The 19,976-nt window shown below is 43.7% G+C and overlaps 1 protein-coding gene across 3 annotated transcripts in view; it reads left to right on the forward strand.

Moving 5' to 3' along the window:
* Positions 1-19,976, forward strand: part of TBC1D1 (TBC1 domain family member 1) — a 247,528-nt gene that overhangs the window by 178,610 nt on the left and 48,942 nt on the right. The window lies entirely within an intron of this gene.

The following is a 19,976-nucleotide window of genomic DNA, read 5'->3' on the forward strand; positions in this document are numbered from 1 at the left end:
CACCTGTTTAATCGGGTTTCAGCTTCTTAGCCCCCTACCTGTAGGCGGTGCTCTGGGAACGCTCAGGAAGCAGATGCGTGTGAGCCTGTCTCAGCCAATGATCGCTTAGTTTGCAAGAAACAAAAAATGACTCAAACTAGCTTAATCAAAAGGAGGCTTTTAAACAGCAAGATAAGGGTAAAGACTGGGAACTAGGAAGTTGTCGGGAACCAAGGCCGTCTCTCTGGGTCTCTCTGGGGCCATGTGATTTTTTTTCCTCTTGGTCTCTTTATTCTGCTCACCAGCTGACCCAGCTTGGTTGTCACTATATGCAGTCATGCCAGACCCCAGATCTGTATGACCTCCTAGCCTCAGGGGTACCCAAGTACCTGGCTGCCAATCTGTGTTTTCTTCCAGGTTTCGAGAGGGAGAAGTGATTGGCCCAGCTCTGGGTCACTTACCCAGGGAGAGGTGGGAAAATTGTGGAAGCACTGTGGTATCAGGGAACCCCTGGGCCAAGCTTGTCCAACCTGCGGCCTGTGGATGGCATCCAGCCCAGGGTGGCTTTGAATGCAACCCAACATACATTTGTAAACTTTCTTAAAACATTATGATATTTTTTTTTCATTTTGGTTTTTTTTTTTTTTTTTTTTTTTTTTTACAGCTCATCGGCTATTGTTAGTGTATTTTATGTATGGCCCAAGACAATTCTTCTGCTGTGGCTCAGGGAAGCCAAAAGATTGACCACGCCTGCCCTAGGCCATTATCTGGGCCGTGGGAGGTGTGGGGCAGGGTCAGAGCTGGGAGGGGAGGGCATAGCTTCTGGCCACCGTAAGTTGGTGTGTTCTTGGTAATTATATTGCTTGTCAGCTGAAGGCAGAACCAGGACAGTGAAAGTAATGGGAGTCCTTAGCTTTGTAACAGTTAATGGTTATCTAAAAGTAGGTGAAATTGTGCATGAGTGAGTAGCATGAATTTCTTATTACCCAAGTGCTTAGATAGCTGGCTAACTTTCTGTCAAAGATCCCTCTGCCAGGATCAATGTTTGATTAATATATTTACCCTGTAATAAGAATTTGGGATTCTTACAGCAGAATAGTTGTCATGTGGCTGGCTACACAACCAAAGATAGTCCAGGTGTCCCTGTAAGAGGAGAGATTGAAGAGCTGTTGCCAGGTGCCTACGTGGACCTTCAGCATGATCTGGCCATGGGGAGGCCTCACACACTCCTGCATCGCCCACATCTTGCCAAGCCATGGAAAACACTTGGGATTCATATCTAAAACCTAGTTTAAGCTTGGTGAGGACAGTGGCCTGGTACAGGGTTTGGGTCATAGATGGTGCTTGATTTCTGTTATATAAAGGGGTATATGATTTCGGAATATTTACCAAAAATGGGCATTTTCTCTATAAAAATTATTGTATCTACTGAGATTATGTTATGTAAAGAAATATCATACACATGGAGAAAAAATACAAAGAAGGCATTGATATTCTACAGAAGTGGCAAGAAGATGTGGTGATAGGTGATATTTTTGCCTTTTCTTTCAATTTTGTAAGGTAGTGACTTTTTTGGTAGAAGAAACCTAATTTTTAATTAAGGGAGAAACATTTGAAATACATTCAGTCTTTCTAGAAAACCTCACCTTCCCATCAAAGTTTAAGATGGAGACATACTTCCACTGTGAATCATGATGCTAACCAGTATTCAGATTTATTGGAAATGGACTCAGTTTTAAAATTGCTTTTCTCTTGTGGGCTGGAACCACAAATGATTGTTTGGGAGTTTTTCCCCTTTTCTTTCATGGAATTACTCAACTTGGCATGACCAGTGATTTGAGCTGAGAACATAGAACCCTTGATTTGCGGAAATCAGGCCGCCAAAGGTAGAGATCCAGTGATCATTGTCTGAAGGGTTTCTTTTGTTCTTGGCCCTCCTGTCCCTGCTCTTACTGTGGGAGCTGAAGCTGTAGGTGCCTCTGAAGCCTTGCCATCCATGGTCACTTCCTGCCTGCTCCCCACCCACCCTGGGAAAGAGTTCCCAAGTGTCCCAAAGCACTGTGTTGCCTAATGCTTGTTGAGAGTCTACATTTCTCTAGATCTAGCAGAAGTAAAGTTTCAGTTTGTTATATTTATAGTTTCAGGAATAGTTTGGGAATGGATTTAATAAAAAATTTAAAATACTATCATTTTTATATCTTTTTTTCGATATTTAATGCTTTAAAAGACATCAAAGTTATATTCTCCCATTACTCGTCCTATACAATTAAAATCTGTTTTTTGAAGTTGTAATAGATAAGTTAGCCTTAGGTCAGCCCATATTTGTGTAAACTCCAGCCCACTGCCACAGCTGCTTTGGTTGTGATCTGTCATTATCTTACCCACTGTAGGGCAGAAGTGTTTCTGCCTCATGCCGTTGCTGCTTTACTCTTCCTGAAGTGGTGTGGCTCTATCTCTGTAGTCCTCGGCATATGTGTCTCTGTCATTTCTGTCTGAGACTGTAGGCTCTCAGATGGCAGGGTGAAAAGGTTATTTTGTTTGCTTAAATCTCTCATAATACCCTGAGTCTGTGGAGCTCAATAAATTCTACTTGATATTATTGATAGATTATTTGGAGCCTTTTATGTTAGAAAAGGGATTCTTGGCCAGGCGCAGTGGCTCACGCCTGTAATCCCAGCACTTTGGGAGGCCGAGGCGGGCGGATCACGAGGTCAGGAGATTGAGACCATCCTGGCTAACACAGTGAAACCCCGTCTGTACTAAAAATACAAAAAATTAGCTGGGCGTGGTGGCGGGCGCCTGTAGTCCCAGCTACTCAGGAGGCTAAGGCAGGAGAATGGCATGAACCCAGGAGGTGGAGCTTGCAGTGAGCCAAGATGGCGCCACTGCACTCCAGCCTGGGCGACAGAGCGAGACTCTACCTCAAAAAAGAAAAGGGATTCTTAATCCAATGCTCCATTTTACAGATGAGAAGACTGAGGCTCAAAGACCATGATACCCTCAGGAGCCATGATTTACACTGTATTTAGGAATAGTGTCTAGGGTCAGCATCTAGTGTTGGCTGACTGCAGAGCAGCCTGGTTAGGAGCCCTGGGGTTGGGCGGGTCTGGGCTGCTGGTGCCACTGCAGTATCCCTCCCCTGGAACTTTGGGCCTGCTACCCACCCCTGTTCCTTCCTTCGTGAGATGGGGCTAGCAGTAAACTGTCTTGTTTCATCAGAGGCAGTATTGCATAATGAATGAGAGCCTGGGCCTAAATTAGGCACGAGTGCAAGCCCTCAGAAAACTATGTAGACCGAGAGAGACATACACACACATCTTTATGGCAGAGAGACAAGGCTTGGGAATGTTCTGATTTCATGTTTTGAATTGGTATAACCTTTGGGAGGATATCCTTGGAATCGCAGAGCTTCATTTACATCATGACTCTTTCCTGCCCGCCCACATTTTCTGAGTGGCCGGAGTTTTAAATGTGGAGCCCGTGAGTTTTTTTCTGTTGCCTCATTTTGGCCTGTGGCCTTTTGTTTTCTTGGTATGTCATGAGGCGAAATAAAGTGAAACTCAGTGCTGGTTAATAACTCCCATCATAATGTATATTTCTGTGAATGGCCTTTAGCCATTTGAGAGGAAAAGGGGTCATGTAAATTTCAGAAAGGCCTGATTGGCTGGAGACTCAGTGCAGTGTCACAGTTAAGAGTATTGATTTTTAAAAATTTTTAAATTTTGTATTATTGTGGTAACAAAGACATAAACGTAATACTGCCATCTTAACCATATTTAAGTATAAAGATCAGTAGTGTTAAGTATATTCACGTTGTGGTGCAATGGATCTGCAGAATTTTTCATCTTGTTAAACTGAAACTCTATGCCCAATAAACAACTCCTATTTCCCCCCCTCCCAGCCCCTGGCAGCCACCATTGTACTTTCTGTTTCTCTGAGTTTCACTACTGTAGATAACTCATATAAGTAGAGTCGTATGGTATTTGTCTTCTTATTTCTGGTTTATTTCGCTTAGCATAATGTCCTCAAGGTTCATTCACACTGTAGCATATGACAGGATTTCTCTCTTTTTTTTTTTTGAGTTATATTCTGTTGTGTGTATATTTCACATTTTCTTCATTCATCTGTTGACATTTGGGTTGCTTCCACCTTTTGGCTATTGTGAGTAATGCAGCTATGAACATGGGTGTGCAAATGTCTCTTCAAGATCCTGCTTTCAGTTCTTTCAGATGTATACCCAGAAGTGGGATTGTTGGATCGATCATAGTGTAGTTCTGTGAGTAACCCTCATACTGTGTTCCGCAGCTGCCATGCCATTTCACATTCCCTCCAACAGTGCCCAAGGACTCCAGTTCCTCTACGCCCTCACCCACACTCGTAATCTTCTGGATTGCAGATTTTCTGGGTCAATCATCTGGATTACACTTGATTTTCTGTGTTGGGCCTGGATATTTAGAAAAGTATTCCTCCTTTGGAGTGGTAAATATGTGAAGTTTTTATTATAAAATAATGGCCATCCTAATGAGTGTGAGGTATTATCTCATTGTGGTTTTGATTTCCTTCATGGTTAATGTGGTTGGGCATCATTTCATGTCTTGGTTGGCCATTTATGTTTCATATTTGGGGAAATGTCTTTTCAAGTCTCAAATCATTTGCCTATTTTTTAATTGATTTATTTGATTATCCGCTGTTGAGTATGGATTATTAAATCAGACTGGCCTGAACTTAAATTGTGGCCCTTCCATTTTTGAGCAAAAGCAGCTGCGTGTCCCACTTGTGCCTTGGTTTCTTCGGTGTAATGCCAGCGTAATGATAGCCCCACCTTGTAGTTAGGACTGTTGGGGCAGTCAGTGATGGAAGCACTCACTCCAGAGGAGCTTGTTAGTAAGGAGAAGGCAGCCGGTCCATTCCTAATAGGGATCTAAAGGAAGGAAGAAGGGCTGAAGGAAGTAAAAAGAGCCTCCTCCATGAATGGCAGCCATTCTTGAAATCCACCCTGATGGCCTTCATTTTTAATGTTAGTGGACTTTTAAGACAACCAAAAGGTTGTTCTTGGATGACCAGAGACTGGCATAGGGAGGATGGTCATGTTGCCAAGGACCTCTCTCAACCTCCTGGGTAGTGTGCTGCTGGTAGTTTGCATAATTGCTTCAGCTTTTTGGCAAAGTGCACGTAAAAGCCTAAAGTCACAGCCAGAGGAAACCTGGTTCCTGAGATGGCAGCTTGATGCTCCTGCCCCATCCCAGGTACACACCTCGCTGGGCAGCTCTGGCTCTGAATTAAGAGGGACAGCAAAAACCTCCAACTAACAATATTGAAAAGCAGGCACTGGGGACTTTGGGGGAAGGTTCTTTTCAAAACTTGTAATGGGGAAAAACGAAAGACTGGGAATCATTGTAAAGAAGTTAGTCGTAGATGCTTCACTCTAAAATCATCCCAGCACAAGGTTAAACAACATGCAGTTTTCACGACGTCCCGGAAGGTGATGAGTGCAGTGAGGTGAAACGTGGCCATCTGAGCACAGAATGACCAGGCTTGGAAGGATCGATTTCCCCTGTGCTGGCCCTCAGAATTTAAGGCACAACTTTTAAGCTGAGCGTGCAGCACTTGATTTTCTGTGTTGGGCCTGGATGTTTAGAAAAGTATCCCTCCTTCAGAGGGGTAAATATGCAAGTTTTTACTGAATTATTTCATTTTATCAAAGCAGCCGACTTCTCCTGCCTCCCCTCTTTCTGTCTTGGGGTTGAATATTTGGTCCCATGTAACAACTCTTGATTCTTAATGATGCCAAATGGAAGCTGCACGTGCTGGGGTTTGCCATATTCAGTTATTGTCAGCAGAGACTTTCTTAGTCTTTTTTTTTTTTTTTTGAGACAGAGTCTTGCTCCATCACCCAGGCTGGAGTGCAGTGGCCCAATCTTGGCTCACTGCAACCTCTGCTTCCTGGGTTCAAGTGATTCTCCTGCCTCAGCCTCCTGAGTAGCTGTGATTGCAGGCACGTGCCACCACACTTGGCTAATTTTTGTATTTTCAGTAGAGATAGGGTTTTGCTGTGTTGGCCAGACTGGTCTTGAACTCCTGACCTCGTCATCTGCCCACCTCAGCCTCCCAAAGTGCTGGGATTATAGGCATGAGCCACCACGCCTGGCCACAGTCAGTAGAGACTTTCAAAAGAAAATATTACTTCTTTAATGATGTTTTTAGTCCAAGTAAATTGTGGTAATGTTTAAGAAATTTGCTTACCACAAAAATGGTTTTCAAGGAGCATTTGAACTTGTCCACTTTAAGTCATAAAACAGATTAAAGTGTTTGAAATCTGTTGGGATTGTAAATGTATGTCAGAGTACTGACTTTTAAGAGATCTTGATGATCATATCATATGTTTTCATTTTCAACTACAGGAGAACATTCAAGACTGAAACTTAACACAACTAAAACCCGAGTTTCCCACTTGCCTAAGTCATAGATACCTAAAAAGTATGCAACTTCCCAAGTTGATTTCTTTCAGGATATGGGCCCTTCAAAGGAAAGCAGTGAGGCTGGGGTTTTCCAGGTGGAAAGGTCACATTTCCACATATAACTCACTGAACATTGTATTGGGTTGGGAGAAGAATTGGTTCACTATTTTAAACTTTTTGTTTCATCGTGAGGACTTCCCCATCCCCTCTCCTCAGCAAAGCACAAAAGTATTTCCTAATTTTTAAGTCATGGGCTTCCTTTAATGGATTCTGACCTCAGATCACTTCCAGATAAGCATTGTGTAATGGGATGGGTGGGGTTAGATATTTTAGTCACAGATGCATGAGAGGAGGGAGGGTGGAGGGCAGCAAAGTTTATAACTGGAGCCTATAGCAATTTAATCTCTTGTCTTCAGCCAGGTCACAGAGTCTCACTTCAGGACAGCTGTGCAAGCAGAATCCCCGTCAGGATTTTCTTGATGCCGTTGACCATCACCTGTACATGCCTCTGGGACCTTTCCTCCTCCTTTCTCTTTTTATTTGTTTCCCTTGGTCACATGTTTTATTCTACTACATATCTCACCAGCTCTTCTCTGCAAGTTACAGAGCTGTGATGGCACCTTGCTCATAGATTATTTCTGGTTGAACAGTTTCCAATGGCACCTCTCCGGAGACGAGTCCTGTATTAGTCTGTTCTCATACTGCTAATAAAAACATACCTGAGACTGGGTAATTTATAAAGGAAAGAGGTGCATTTGACTCACAGTTCAGCATGGCTGGGGAGGCCTCAGGAAACTTACAATCGTGGTGAAAGGGGAAGCAAACATGTCCTTCTTCACATGGCAGCAGGAGAGAGAAGTGCTGAGCAAAAGGGGGAAAAGCCCCTTATAAAACCATCAGATCTCATGAGAACTAACTCACTGTCATGAGAACAGGATGGGGGAAACTGCCCCCATGATTATCTCCACCTGGTCCCTCCCACAACATGGAGATTATGAGAACTATAATTCAAAATGAGAATTGGGTGGGGACATAGCCAAACCACATCAAATCCCAAGTGCGCATGTCTGACCCTGATCCCTTTATGTGAGACTGGGGTCATGATCCTCCTGCGCACATCTTCTGAGCCCTATTCCTACTTGGGCGTGCTTAGGCACTTCAGCATCTGCATCCTATTGATGTCTTAAGGGTGGTTCCAGACCTTGGAGGTGCGCTGATGAAAACCTAGAATATAGAATGGAAGTTACATTTATTCATAGAGTGAAAATCCAAAAATAGACCAGAGAGAAAATATATGAAAATATCAAGAATGCTTATCTTAGGGAGGTAGAATTATACGTAATGTTTTTTTCCTTAGATAAATATATAGGTAGATATAATATTAGTGTTTACAGTTTCTCTGCCACCAACTAAAATATTTTTTTCAGGAGGAAAAGAAACCCAGCCAGCTAACATACCTAAAAACCATCTCCTAGGCCCAAGAGGGAAAAATGGAGCTCCTTTTCTTGAAATTGCCATTTGTGCCACTGTTGTATTATTTTACCAGTCACTCCAGATTCCAGGCTCCTCTACCTGAGTTCTCTCTCCTTCCACAGTGGAACTTATACCTTCCTGTTTCCTGGCTGCCACTCAGATTTAGGCTCTGTGTTTCAGACCTCAGTGACTGTAATAGCCGTTCCTTCTACCTCTTAGGACGGTTTTTTCTGTAATAGCCTTTATCATCATATCATCAGGAGATGATAGCTTTTAATGAGGGTCTAAAATTTGCAGGTAAGATATCCCTGCCTCTGACATGAGATAGGTGTATTGCATGTTATTTAACATATGACTATACTGAGTGCGCAGTTGTATGTAAAAGCATTGTTCTAGGTACTGGATTGAAAGTGGACCAAATGCTAAGATAAAGGAGCATACAAGTGTCGTAAGGAAGACAGTTGCCAAGAGAGAAGAAAGAGTGGGGAAATGTTGTGTCTACTAAGTTCAAGGTTCTGAATTGGAAAGCTGCAGCTATTGAGAAGAAGAGTCTTAAAATTCTCAAAGGGTTTTTGTTATCTTTTATTGATGCAATGCTATTTTGTGGCATAAACCTTAATAATTTTGGGGTTGAAACTCTATCAGGATAAAATGATCCTTTTCTATCCTAAGCTTAATAAACATTAGTTAAGTACAAATTAAATACATAGAATCTGCCCATCTATATTATAAATGTCATTTGGCAGAAACTACACCTTGACTTCTGGTTCTTTCACAAAACCTTAATTTTTTTTTTTTTTTTTTTTCCTTCAATGCATTTTGTCTGATTTTACATTAAAAGCTTGTGATTTCTCAAGTCTTGAGTCTGGGGAGCCGTCGTCATCCTTTTTTCCCCTCTCTCTTGTCTTCTGGATGTTCAAGCGATTTTAATTAGATGTTGGGCTTTTATATTAAGTGCTGGCATTGCACTCCATGATAATCCAGGGACTTGGAAGCACATGTTATGCATCGCCCTGGGTTGATGCAGTGGAACTGGGGTGGGTTGGAGGTACTGTTCTAAATCTGCTTCTTGTGGTGGGGTAGGTCAGGTTGTCCTGTGTTGACAAGGAAGAAGTCTGGGTGAGGAAGCGGGATGAAAGTAGACCAGATGCTAGAGTCCACTTTCAAGTAGGATCCCAGGACCTGGCTTAAAGTTAAAGAACAGCAAAGATGAAAGGTGCTGCACAGCAGCACCAGGTCAGTGGCCACGTTAATGACCTAGAAAGCAAGTGCTGTGAATTCAAAAGAAAGGACAGCTCTGAGCCAGAGTACTTGGTGCCTTTGCTCAAACAAATCCTTTTCTGGCACCCCCAGGCCTCCCCTCCCGCTTCAAAAAGTTTCTGAATTATGCCAATCCATTGAGGCTCAGCTCAAGGCCATCCCATGCCTTTCCGTTGTAATAAAACCTTGTTTCCTGGGCTTTAAACATATTCCTTTTTTCTTAGGTACAGAATGAACTTTTTAAAAAGGGAAGTTGTCAGAGGCTCTGTAAAACGTTAAGTCAAACCTGCTTTGCTTTAGTGATGGGGTAGTTTGGAATCAGATTTGCTCCTGTTATAGACTGAAAATTTGTGTCCCCCCAAAATTCCTATGTTGAAGCCCCAGTGCAGTGTTACGGTGTTTGAAGGGAGGCCCTCGGGAGGTGATTTAGTTGAGATTGTATGAATGAAGCCCTCATTAATGGGATTACTGTCATCCCAATAAGAGGTAGAGACCCCAGAGCTTCCTCTCTCTTCACCCTGTGAGGATACAGCAAGAAGGAAGCTCTCTGCAAGTCAGGAAGAGACAGGGCTCTCACTAGAATACACTTGTGCTGGCACCCTGATCTTGGACTTCCCCTCCAGAACGGAGAGAAACAAATGTGTGTTGTTTAAGCCACCCAGTCCTTATTAGAGCAGCCTGAGCTCCATTCTCCACTCCCTGGCTTCCTGCATGGACTCTGCAACCAGAGCTTCACGGGGCATAGTTTAAAAGCTGTTTGTTTCTCTGTAACACAGCCACTTTTCTGTTTCCAGGTCTAATTTTGACCCTCATAACACTTTGTTAGGGGAGATTTGAGGGTAAGGAAGTTGGCTTGCTTTTCGTTTCACCATGTCTCAGTAGAAACAGAAGCAGAAAGGCCCTGAGATACTGAGCCCGCCTTTCTCGGCAGGGTGTGGCAGCACCCTGGGCTGGGGCAGCACCCTGGGCTGGGGAGGCCAGGGCTGGAGGGGAGGCTCCCATGGTGGAGGGGTTGAAAGCTGGGTTGTAATGAACTGCTTTTCTGCAGATGCCTAAATGATGTGGGTTGAGAAATCATGATCTTAGCTTTTAGTAGTATATTTTTCTGTTTATGTTAGGTAAGTCATTGGTCTGTCTCTGACTATGTTCAGATCTGGAAGTTTTCTGGAAGGAAATTTGTTATTGCTGTAATAGTGTGGGTTGTTGATCTGGATTAGCAGGGAGCGGCCCCTAATGCATTTCTTAAGAAAATGGTATTTAGTTCAGACTTTGGCTTTGAACTTTGCCTTTGACAAAGATAAAAAGGGTGACTTGACTGGTGTTTGAAAAGCATGGTGATATGGCCAGGGGCGGTGGCTCACGCTTCTACCCCAGCACGTTGGGAGGCGAGGTGGGCAGATCACCTGAGGTCAGGAGTTCGAGACCTGCCTGGCCAATGTGGTGAAACCTCATCTCTACTAAAAATACAAAAAAATTAGCCAGGCGTGGTGGTGTGCACCTGTAATTCCAGCTACTTGGGAGGCTGAGGCAAGGGAATCACTTGAACCCCGGCAGGCGGAGGTTGCAGTGAGCCGAGATTGCGCCATTGCAGTCCAGCCTGGGCAGCAAGAGCGAGACTCCATTTAAAGAAAAAAAAAAAAGCAAAATATATTACATTTTAAAACTCTATTTAATGGTCAGGTCATCCATCCTTAATGGGTTGAGTCATTGCTAAAATAATTTAAAATAATGTATTTAAAAGGTAGCTTTGTTCCCTAGTGTCACATAATGTGAAACATCCCATAAAGGTAACTCTGTAACATAAAGTAAGTGGCTAAAAAAGTGCTGAACACCAAAGGCCAGAGATTCAACCTTTTGTGTGCGTTAGAATTTCCCAGTTGTTCAAATCCAGGTTGCTGGATCTACCCCAGAGTTTTTGATCCAGTAGGTTTGGGGTGGGACCAAGAATTTGCATTTCTAACAAGCTCCCAGGTGGTGCGGATGCTGAAGCTTGTGTGGGGACCACATTTTGAGAACTTCTCCCGTAGACTGAACTCATGGTCTAGGTTCTGTCAACTGTGACCCGTATGCTGCTGGAGGGAGTGGCCAGATGTCCTGACCTCTGTGCCCACAGTGAGGTCCAAGCTGAGTAGGTTTGACCAGCAGCTGTCATCACAGAGTGAACAATGTAAATAACGAATGTTGGGTGGTCTGACACCTTTAAAAAAAAAAACACATGGAGGAGATCAGAGGTCTAAGTGTGGGCAGCAGTCAGGGTAACTCCATGTGGTTACTGCCCACTCACTGTCTGCTGTTTTTCACCTGTTCTTCAGAGTGTGGTCAGGATGGTGGCCTTGCCCAGCACAGGAGGTCCTTGTCCTTCTGACCATGTGACCCAACCCACCTCTTACCATCTGCAGGCACTCCCTGCCCCTTCCCTGAGCTGTGGGGAACTATTTGCAGTCATCAAATTCATCATGCTGCTTTCTTTTAATTCCCACACTTGCCAAGGTGGGACTGCCCCTCATCTCTGGCATTCCTCCTTCCCAGCCGTGTGTCAGAACTCAGCACTGGACCTTTCCCCTTTCCTCACTCCCACCCCTCCCCACCCCCACGAATGTCTCACTTGGGATCATCTCTTCTGAGGTTGGGCCTGCACAGCCGCCCTCTGCACTCTCGCCACCCTATGGGCTGCCCTCGACCCCTTGGCACACAGACCTGCAACCGAGGCCTGCTCAGCTGTCTCCTTAGGGGTGGAGCTTGGTTTTCTTTCATCAGTGTTCTGCAATGAGTTGAATGCATGATTGCTCACAGGAAGGTAGGGGAGGGATAAACACCTTGTGATATGTTTCTTACAAGGTTTTATATGTAGAAAGTTGTATGAAAGTGTCAGATATCTATATATGAAGTATATGTGAAGTTCTATGATAGTCTTGCGTAATTTAAGAATAAACTAAGGAGCTGAGTCCCAATCCCTTGGGTCGAGAGTTGCCTGGCACCCGGGGCCTGCTTGTTTCCCTCCACTCTGCGTGTTTGTTACTGGCCCCTCATAGGCTGTCCCAGCCCTCTTTGACTTCCCTCCTTTCGGCCCAGTCCTTCCTGAGATGCTCCAGGCTCCCTGGCCTCCTGCGTCTCGGAGCTCCTCTTGTGTTTGTTTTCTGTGCTCAGAGCTCCATGGTGCTGTTGGCCTCAGAGGAGGCGTCTGGGGTCCCTCGGGGCAGGTGCAGCAGGAGGAAGCTGTCTCCAGGGGCATGACCTTGGAGCTGAGCACTCCAAGAGGAGAGTCAGCCAGGCAAAGAAAGGCCAGAACTCCACCCCATCCCACCCTATTTCTACGTGACCATGGGCCCTGGACACACCAAGACGGTGACCCGGGGCCTCCTATTGTTGCGGGGAGCCCCTGGGAAAATGTTGGTATTTTCTTCATAGAACAGTATTCTCCAGTATTCTTCAGTAAATTAACTTTCTTTTTTATCCCCAATCCCAGTCTGATTGTGAAGAAGTCTAAGCAACAGAAAGATTTTGCCAAATAGATTATCTTTTTTTAGAACAAAATAGATAATGATATTAATAGGAACTTGGCACTTACTCTTGTCCAAGTACTGTTTTTAAGTGCTCTCAAGGATGTTTCATTTAATCCCCACAACAAAGCTGTGGGGGGTGGGGGGTGGATGCTATTATTGTCTGTGATTTATGAATGAGGAAACTGACACACAGAGGGGTCAAGGAGCTTGCCCGTTTCCTGGTAGTTAGTACCAGAGCTGGCATCATCAGTTGCCTGCTCCTTTTCCTCTTTGCTTTTGTATCCATTACCCCAAGGCATTAGGATGAGCCAGCCAAGTTCTAGTCCTGGCTCCACCACCCTGTTAGCTGTGTGTCCCGTGCCTTGCCATGGAGGGATAAAACCAATTCCTAGCTTATCCATTGGTTGTGAAGATGAAATCAGTGGGGTACTAGTAAAGCAAACTGTCCGGCACAAAGTAAGTGCCCAGAAAATGTGACATCGGACCTCTTTAAGCTTAGGTTTCCACATCTGGGAAGAGAGTGGGGGTTGAGCTAAGTCATTTTCCAGTGTCCCTTTCAGCTCCACGTTCCTGTGAGCACTGACAGTTTCCTCACAATCCTGAAGAAAGAAGGAAAGTAAGGGCGGAGTGGCGAAGGTCGCCATTGTGACGTGGCTGCTGGTGGGAAGTCCCTGGGGAGGCAAGGCCCAGCTTCCCAGACACAGCCCTCAGGTGCTCATCCTGGTGGCACTGGGCCATGGTGGGCTTTTCCACCCCAGCATGTCTCATAAAATTACAAGAACCACAGTTGAAAACCAGTGTTATAGAAATGGTAACAGGACAGGGTAAACTGTTTCAAAGATCAGCACTTAGGATTCTGGCTATGGTTGAACATTTGTTTCTCTTTAGTTTTGTTGTCTTTAATCAAGAACTGAGAGCCCTGACTTTCAGCTCCTCAAAAAGTACAGCTTCCTTCCCCTTGCAGATGCAAAAACAAACGTCATTTTTTTCCAAGGATAATTTTCTCCCATGCATTATGTCCTGTCTTCGGCTTTTTCTTGATTCTTCTCCAGCTCCTGTAGACCTCCGATTTAGAGCCACCAGCCGCCCACACCGGGGCTGCGCAGAGCTCCTGGTGCTCTGTGCCCTGGGCTCACCCAGCCAGGCCTGTTCTCTGTGCCTCTTCCTGGTTCTCTTCCCTGGACTTCCCACTGCCATGCGGTCTTCGGTGCTCCTCTGAACTGTTGTCATGACCTCTAACCACACTGAGTCAGGACTTTTGACTTCCTCATCTCTAAGTCATCTTCCACAGCCTTGGAAGTTTACCCTAAACAGCTATTTTGGGAGAGAGTGGGGATAAAGATCTGCAGGCCTCTTGCTCCTGGCCCTTGTTTCTGCTTATCTTGGCTTCTCTGTTTAAGTATGTGTGTGCCTGTCTCCTCTTCACACCCCTCCCCTCCCAGGGCTCCCATCTCAGGCAGAGTTAGGTGCTCTGTTCTGTGTCCATAGCGCTTTTTCAAGCACTTGTACTCACCATTTGGTAGTGGCCTTTCATGTGTCTGATCCACTATGTTATACACTCCCTGCCTGCCAGGATATCGTTCTGGTGCTGAAGAATGTATATATCAAATCACTTTTGCTTTAAAAACCCCCAGTCTTCTGGAATTCCCAATTTCTTACTAATTAATATGTGGATTGACTAGACCTTAAGCAACCTAAAGTCAGCCGGCCTTGTCTTCTGTATTCATGCGCATACTATCTGGTCATTAGACAAAATGGGTCATTTTCAGTGATAAGTTAATAATTACCTGCACACCTTGTTTATGCTGGTCCATTTACCTAAAATGGCTCCCATCAATTAAACCTGTATGGATTTTACCTGTCCTTCTAGAACCACCCCCCTTTCCACAAAAACTGACAACAATGATGGTAAGAAGAATGGTAGTTGACATTTTATTAAATGTTCACTGTGTGCAGGCTTGTTTTTTTCCACACATTACCTAGCTCACAATAACCCTATGAGCTAGGCAGTACTATGCAGATTTCCCAGATTAGGAAACAGGTGGCAAGTGATGAGATAACCCGTTTGAGGTTGAGTAGCTGGATCAAGGTAGAGCCAGGTTCAGTCCCAGATACCTGGCTCCAGGGCCCATGCTCTTGACCTGATAAACAGCCGAAATTCATCTTTCTTTGCTGAACTTCTGGAACACTTTCTTTGTATTTCCCTTATTTTAGTAGTCTTGTACTTCTCTGCTACCCTGATTCAAACCTGGATTTCTAGCAGCATGCCTGGCATGAGGCAAGAACTTAACAGTATTTCTTTATACCAAATGAATGTTGTCTTTAAAACATTCTGTTTTCCTCTAGCTAGACTGTCATATAATGCAACTGTGGGAAATAATCAGGTTCTCATTGGAGTATTTTCCATAAAAGATCCACAGAAGTCATGTCAGGGTTAGGAGTGGACTTGGGCAAATGAATCCGTTCATTCATTGAATGTCCCATACGTATCTGCTGTTTCCCAGGCATGGAATATGGCAGGGAACACAGAAATCTCTGCCTCCTGGGCTCTGCTTTCTGTTGTAGTAGAGGTAAAGCTGCTCATACTTTGTAAACAGTTTGACAACATTAAGTCTACATGGTCATTTTACTTTGTTTTTTCTCAGAAATTTCCTTGAGCTGTTGGTAACAACAGACGCTGCAGATGTTAATCCCTGTTGTTGTTAACTTTTCTCCAGAGATTTAATGTTCAGTTTTCTCCTTTCCAGAATCGATTTATGTTGTTCAGATAGAGGGTTGAGAATAACTGGAATTTTTTTAACTTCTTTTTTTTTTTTTGGCATAGAGTTCAGAATTTTCAGGAGGGATGAAGAGAGTTATAAAATGCTCTATGGTGGGTAACACACAGAAAAAGCCAGGAAATTGGAGAATAAGGATCTGTCTTCTCCTTTCCTTCTAGAGCTCCTCTTTCTTACAGGTCATTTAACATGTGATCTAATGTCATGTCCTTAAAAGGAGGAGAACTGCAGTTCAGAACTTAATGTCAGTGCTTTGTGAAAATGCAAGAAAGGATCCCTGTATTCTACACTTGAGAGAGCCAGATATTAGACAAATAAGAGGTCGTGTGCACATTGCTTTTTCTCTTTCTCGATCATGGCATTGATTCTGTTTATAACAATGATGCAATGTCGTACTCTTCCCCACACATTTGTGTGCAGATAGAAAGAATGTAACAGCACAGAGTTGTTGGGGAATAATTTGGCATCTGAAATATGGACATACCAGCATAGATCATATTTATGACTCTGTTGGGAGTGTCACAGCAATGATTTAATAGAAGGCAGTTGTCTCCAAGGCCTCCTGAATTATGACTGGTTTTAAAATTCTTAGAACCCATTGGAGGCTATTGTTTCTGGAAGGCTACATAATTTAAGTTCTCCACATCCTGTCATTATAGGAGATGTCAGAATAGTAAAATCTAATCCTGGACTAAGGTGTTATCACAGCCCTTTGGTTTGGTGGCTTTGCAGACTTTATAAATATGCCTGTCAGTGCCTGTGGTCTCCACAGTTGGGTGTCAGCGGCGAATATCATTTCTCACATTTTGCATGGAGGGACTGGAACCCAGAAGGCATGCATTTTCCCAAGAGGCACCAGCACAGTTGGCCCAAGAGGTAGAGCAGCCCCTCCTTCAGCTCAACCTCCACTACACTGAGCCAAGCCACACTTCCTACACTGACCTCTGTGCAGCTGTCTCTCAGCAAGAATGCAAGTCAGGGAGAGAAGCCAGATCCCTGGGATTGTTCTAGAGAACAGAAACCTCAAGAGTAGCCCTCCTTAGACCACCTAACACATCGCATCCCTGCATACATATAAGGGACTCAATGCTGGTAGGATTGGCTTAGGAATGATGTAAGTGAAAACAGTGCCTGGGTTTATCATTAGAACAAAGTTCTCAGCTGACAGTTGCTTTGGACTTTGATTTTATTCTCCTCGACCTGCCACTCCACTCAAGTCCACATCTCTCAAGATTGCACATGCCTGAAGGAGCACTGATTACAAAGCTGTAGCCTTGTCCCCAGTCTGAATCTTTCTGCATTGTTGAGAAAGCAGCTTACTTGGACTGAATCAGCAGGCCAAATTTAGAACAAAGATTTTAACTATCTCCCTTTATAAATTATTGAGCTATTTTGTAGCCAGCTACTCTTTAATATGAACAAAAAATATTATAAAACTTTGTTGTTAATCTATACAACTTTGTTGTTAAACTATAAAATCCGTAATTGTGAAATGAATTTGGATAAAGGAGATACATTTTTACCCTTTCCCAGGGTTTAGGAGAGACAAAATGGTGAGATTTTAACTCTGAATCAGAGGTTCTTATTAGAGGTGGTTTTGTTCCTCCTGACCCCTAGGGGACATTTAGCAATGCCTGGAGGCATTGATGGTGGGCAGATGCTACTATGCCCAGAGAGACTGCTAAACATTCTACAGTGTATAAAACAGTTCCTCGTGACAAAGAATTATCCAGCCCCAAAATGTCAGTAGTGCTGAGGTTGAGAAACCCTCCTCTAAACTCTCGGGTTTATTTGCTAACCTTTACAGTGGATCAGCTTTTACTTAGTTCATGCAGAGGTGAAATTAATACTAGTGCTCAAATACGTCTTTGACTTGGCCTGGGTCCCCTGAGCAAGTCTGGGACAAGCTCCTGCCATGTGTTGAGGACCTGAATTCAGGCAACTGACAACAGTATTTGAACTGTGTTCTCAGTGGTGGGAGTGAAGGAGATGAGCCCATGTGCTAGTAAGTGCATAGGGTTGCATGAGGAAATAGAGAGTAAAGCTGCAGTGTGGAGCCCTGCTATTCAGAGTGTGCTTGGAGAACTAGCAGGGGAGGCATTATTGGGGAGCTTGATGGAAATGCTCCCCTCAGACTTGCTGATTCAAATCTTTAATTTAGCAAGATCCCCAGTGAGGCTTGTGCATGTAGAAGTTAGAGAAGCATGGGGTAAACTTTTCTTTTTTTTTTTTTTTTACTTTGGAGGAAAATACACCTTTTTTCACATCATGGCTCTGACTCTTACCAGCTGTGTGACCTTGGCCAAGTTATAAAACCTCACTGCACCTTACTTATTTTAGCTGGAAAATGGAGATCATAATATCACCCATCCTATGAGATTGTTGTAAAGATCAAACAAGCTTATTTGTTTCAAGAACTCATATGGTAAAAGCTCAACAAACTGTCGCTAGTGATAGTAAGAAAAAGATCACAAAAGTAGAAAACATTAGGCAGACAGCTTACGTCTTAAACCTCACAGTTGTCATCACCAAACAATACTTGTGTTTTTGCAGATCCAGTTTCTCTGAATACTAAAATAAAACCGGAATTTGATAAACTTCTATAGACAGTGGTCCTTGTCAGTAGCCCAAGTGGCAGAGAGTACATGGATCTCGGGACAAGCAGCCTCTACTGCTAGGAATGTTCCATCCTCCTGGCTTGAGTTACACCTGCTCATTGTGATTCCGAATTTGAAAGGAACACAGTAGGAAGTTTCAAGACCCTGGGTAGAGGAAGGCTGTGGTAAACAGGAAGGATGAGATTAGAAGGAGTTTAGGTGAGGTAAACCCTTGTTTTACTAGTAGGATTTAAGAATATCCAGGTCAGGTGGGCGTGGTGGCTCACACCTATAATCCTAGTACTTTGGGAAGCCGAGGTGAGCAGATCACCTGAGGTGAGGAGTTCGAGATCAGTCTGGCCAACACGGCGAAACCCCGTCTCGACTAAAAATACAGAAATTAGCCAGGCATGGTGGCGCATGCCTGTAATTCCAACTACTCACTCAGGAGTCTGAGGCAGGAGAATCACTTGAACCTAGGAGGTGGAGGTTGCTGTGAGCTGAGATCGTGCCACTGCATTCCTGCCTGGGCAACAGAGCGAGATTCCATCTCAAAAAAAAAAAAAAACCAACAAAAAAAAAAACCGTGTGTGTGTGTGTGTGTGTGTGTGTGTGTGTATCCAGGTCAACCCCACCTAACCCTCAGCGGAGCTCCCCTCTGTTGCCTGGCTGGGTCCTGGGTTCTCTTGACACACAAGAGATTGTGAGAGTGCATGGAAACGCTGCCCTCATTATCAGGGCGGCGCCTGCCATGCCATCCAGAATGCCAGAACACCTCATAGGACTTAGTTTTTGGAAACGAGACTCTTGCAAACCAGTGGGAGATATGCTTCCAATGTGAGGTAAAGCAGAACTTCAATCACAACTGCAGTGTCCCTCAGAATTCCAAGAGCCAAGATGGTGAAAGAATAAAAAAAAGAAAGGAAAGGGCTCAAATGAAAGACTTCAAGCTGCAGAATAAGATGAAATAAAAGGATTCAATTGAACTATATCATATTCAGTAATGACTAATCCTAAGTATACAGGTTTTGGGGTGAAGGGATTTGTTTTGTAAGTGTTTTGCAGGAAAATATTTTTTCCATCTTTGATTTTAATTAGAATAGATTTGCATTATTTTCCCTTAGTTTTTATTTTTAAAATATTTATTGCCACAAGTTTAGAAAATAGAGGGAAAACATAAATAACAGTACATATAAACCCAGTATTTTGTCCCTTCTTTTTGTTCAACAGTTATTTCTCAGGCACCTACTGGGTGCCAGCAACTGTGCTCAGTGTGGTGACCAAAACCCTGGTCAATGAGGCAGCAAGGTTCTAACCTTGTTAGAGCTTACGGTTGAGTAGCTGAAATTTTGATTTTTTTTCTGTGCCCCTAGTAAATATATGATAGCAAACAATAAGAGCTATTTTTTGGTTTATTGTGTTCTTACTCTGTGCTGGGCCCTGTTCTCAGTGGTTTGTAGCCTATTAACTCAGTTTGTTTCCCAGCACTCTGAGGGGAGGCTCTGTCATTCCCACTTGACAGATTGGGAAGTGGAAGCATCAGGAGGTTAAGCAACTTGTTAAAGATCACAAAATCAGTAATGGCAGAGTCTTGATCAGAATCCCGGCAGCCTGGCTCCAGAACCTGCCCTATTAATCAACGAACTGTACTGCCTCTCATAATACGTATCAAATTGAGGTGATACTTTATAATTTCAATTCTTGCTTTTCTATTGAACAGTACACAGTAACATCCACCTATAATACCTATAAACCCCCAAAAGATGTAGAATTTTAGTTTATTCATTTGTCTGATAGGATCATAATGAAATAAGACTCTATAAAGCTGTGTAATTTAGACATAGGAAACATTTGGATTGTAGTGGTATGTAGTGGGAACAAATGGTCTTCTGAATCAGGAAGAGGTGAATTAGAGTATGCCAGTGTACC

The sequence above is a fragment of the Theropithecus gelada genome, chromosome 5, assembly GCF_003255815.1.
Source record: "Theropithecus gelada isolate Dixy chromosome 5, Tgel_1.0, whole genome shotgun sequence".
NCBI lineage: Eukaryota > Metazoa > Chordata > Mammalia > Primates > Cercopithecidae > Theropithecus > Theropithecus gelada.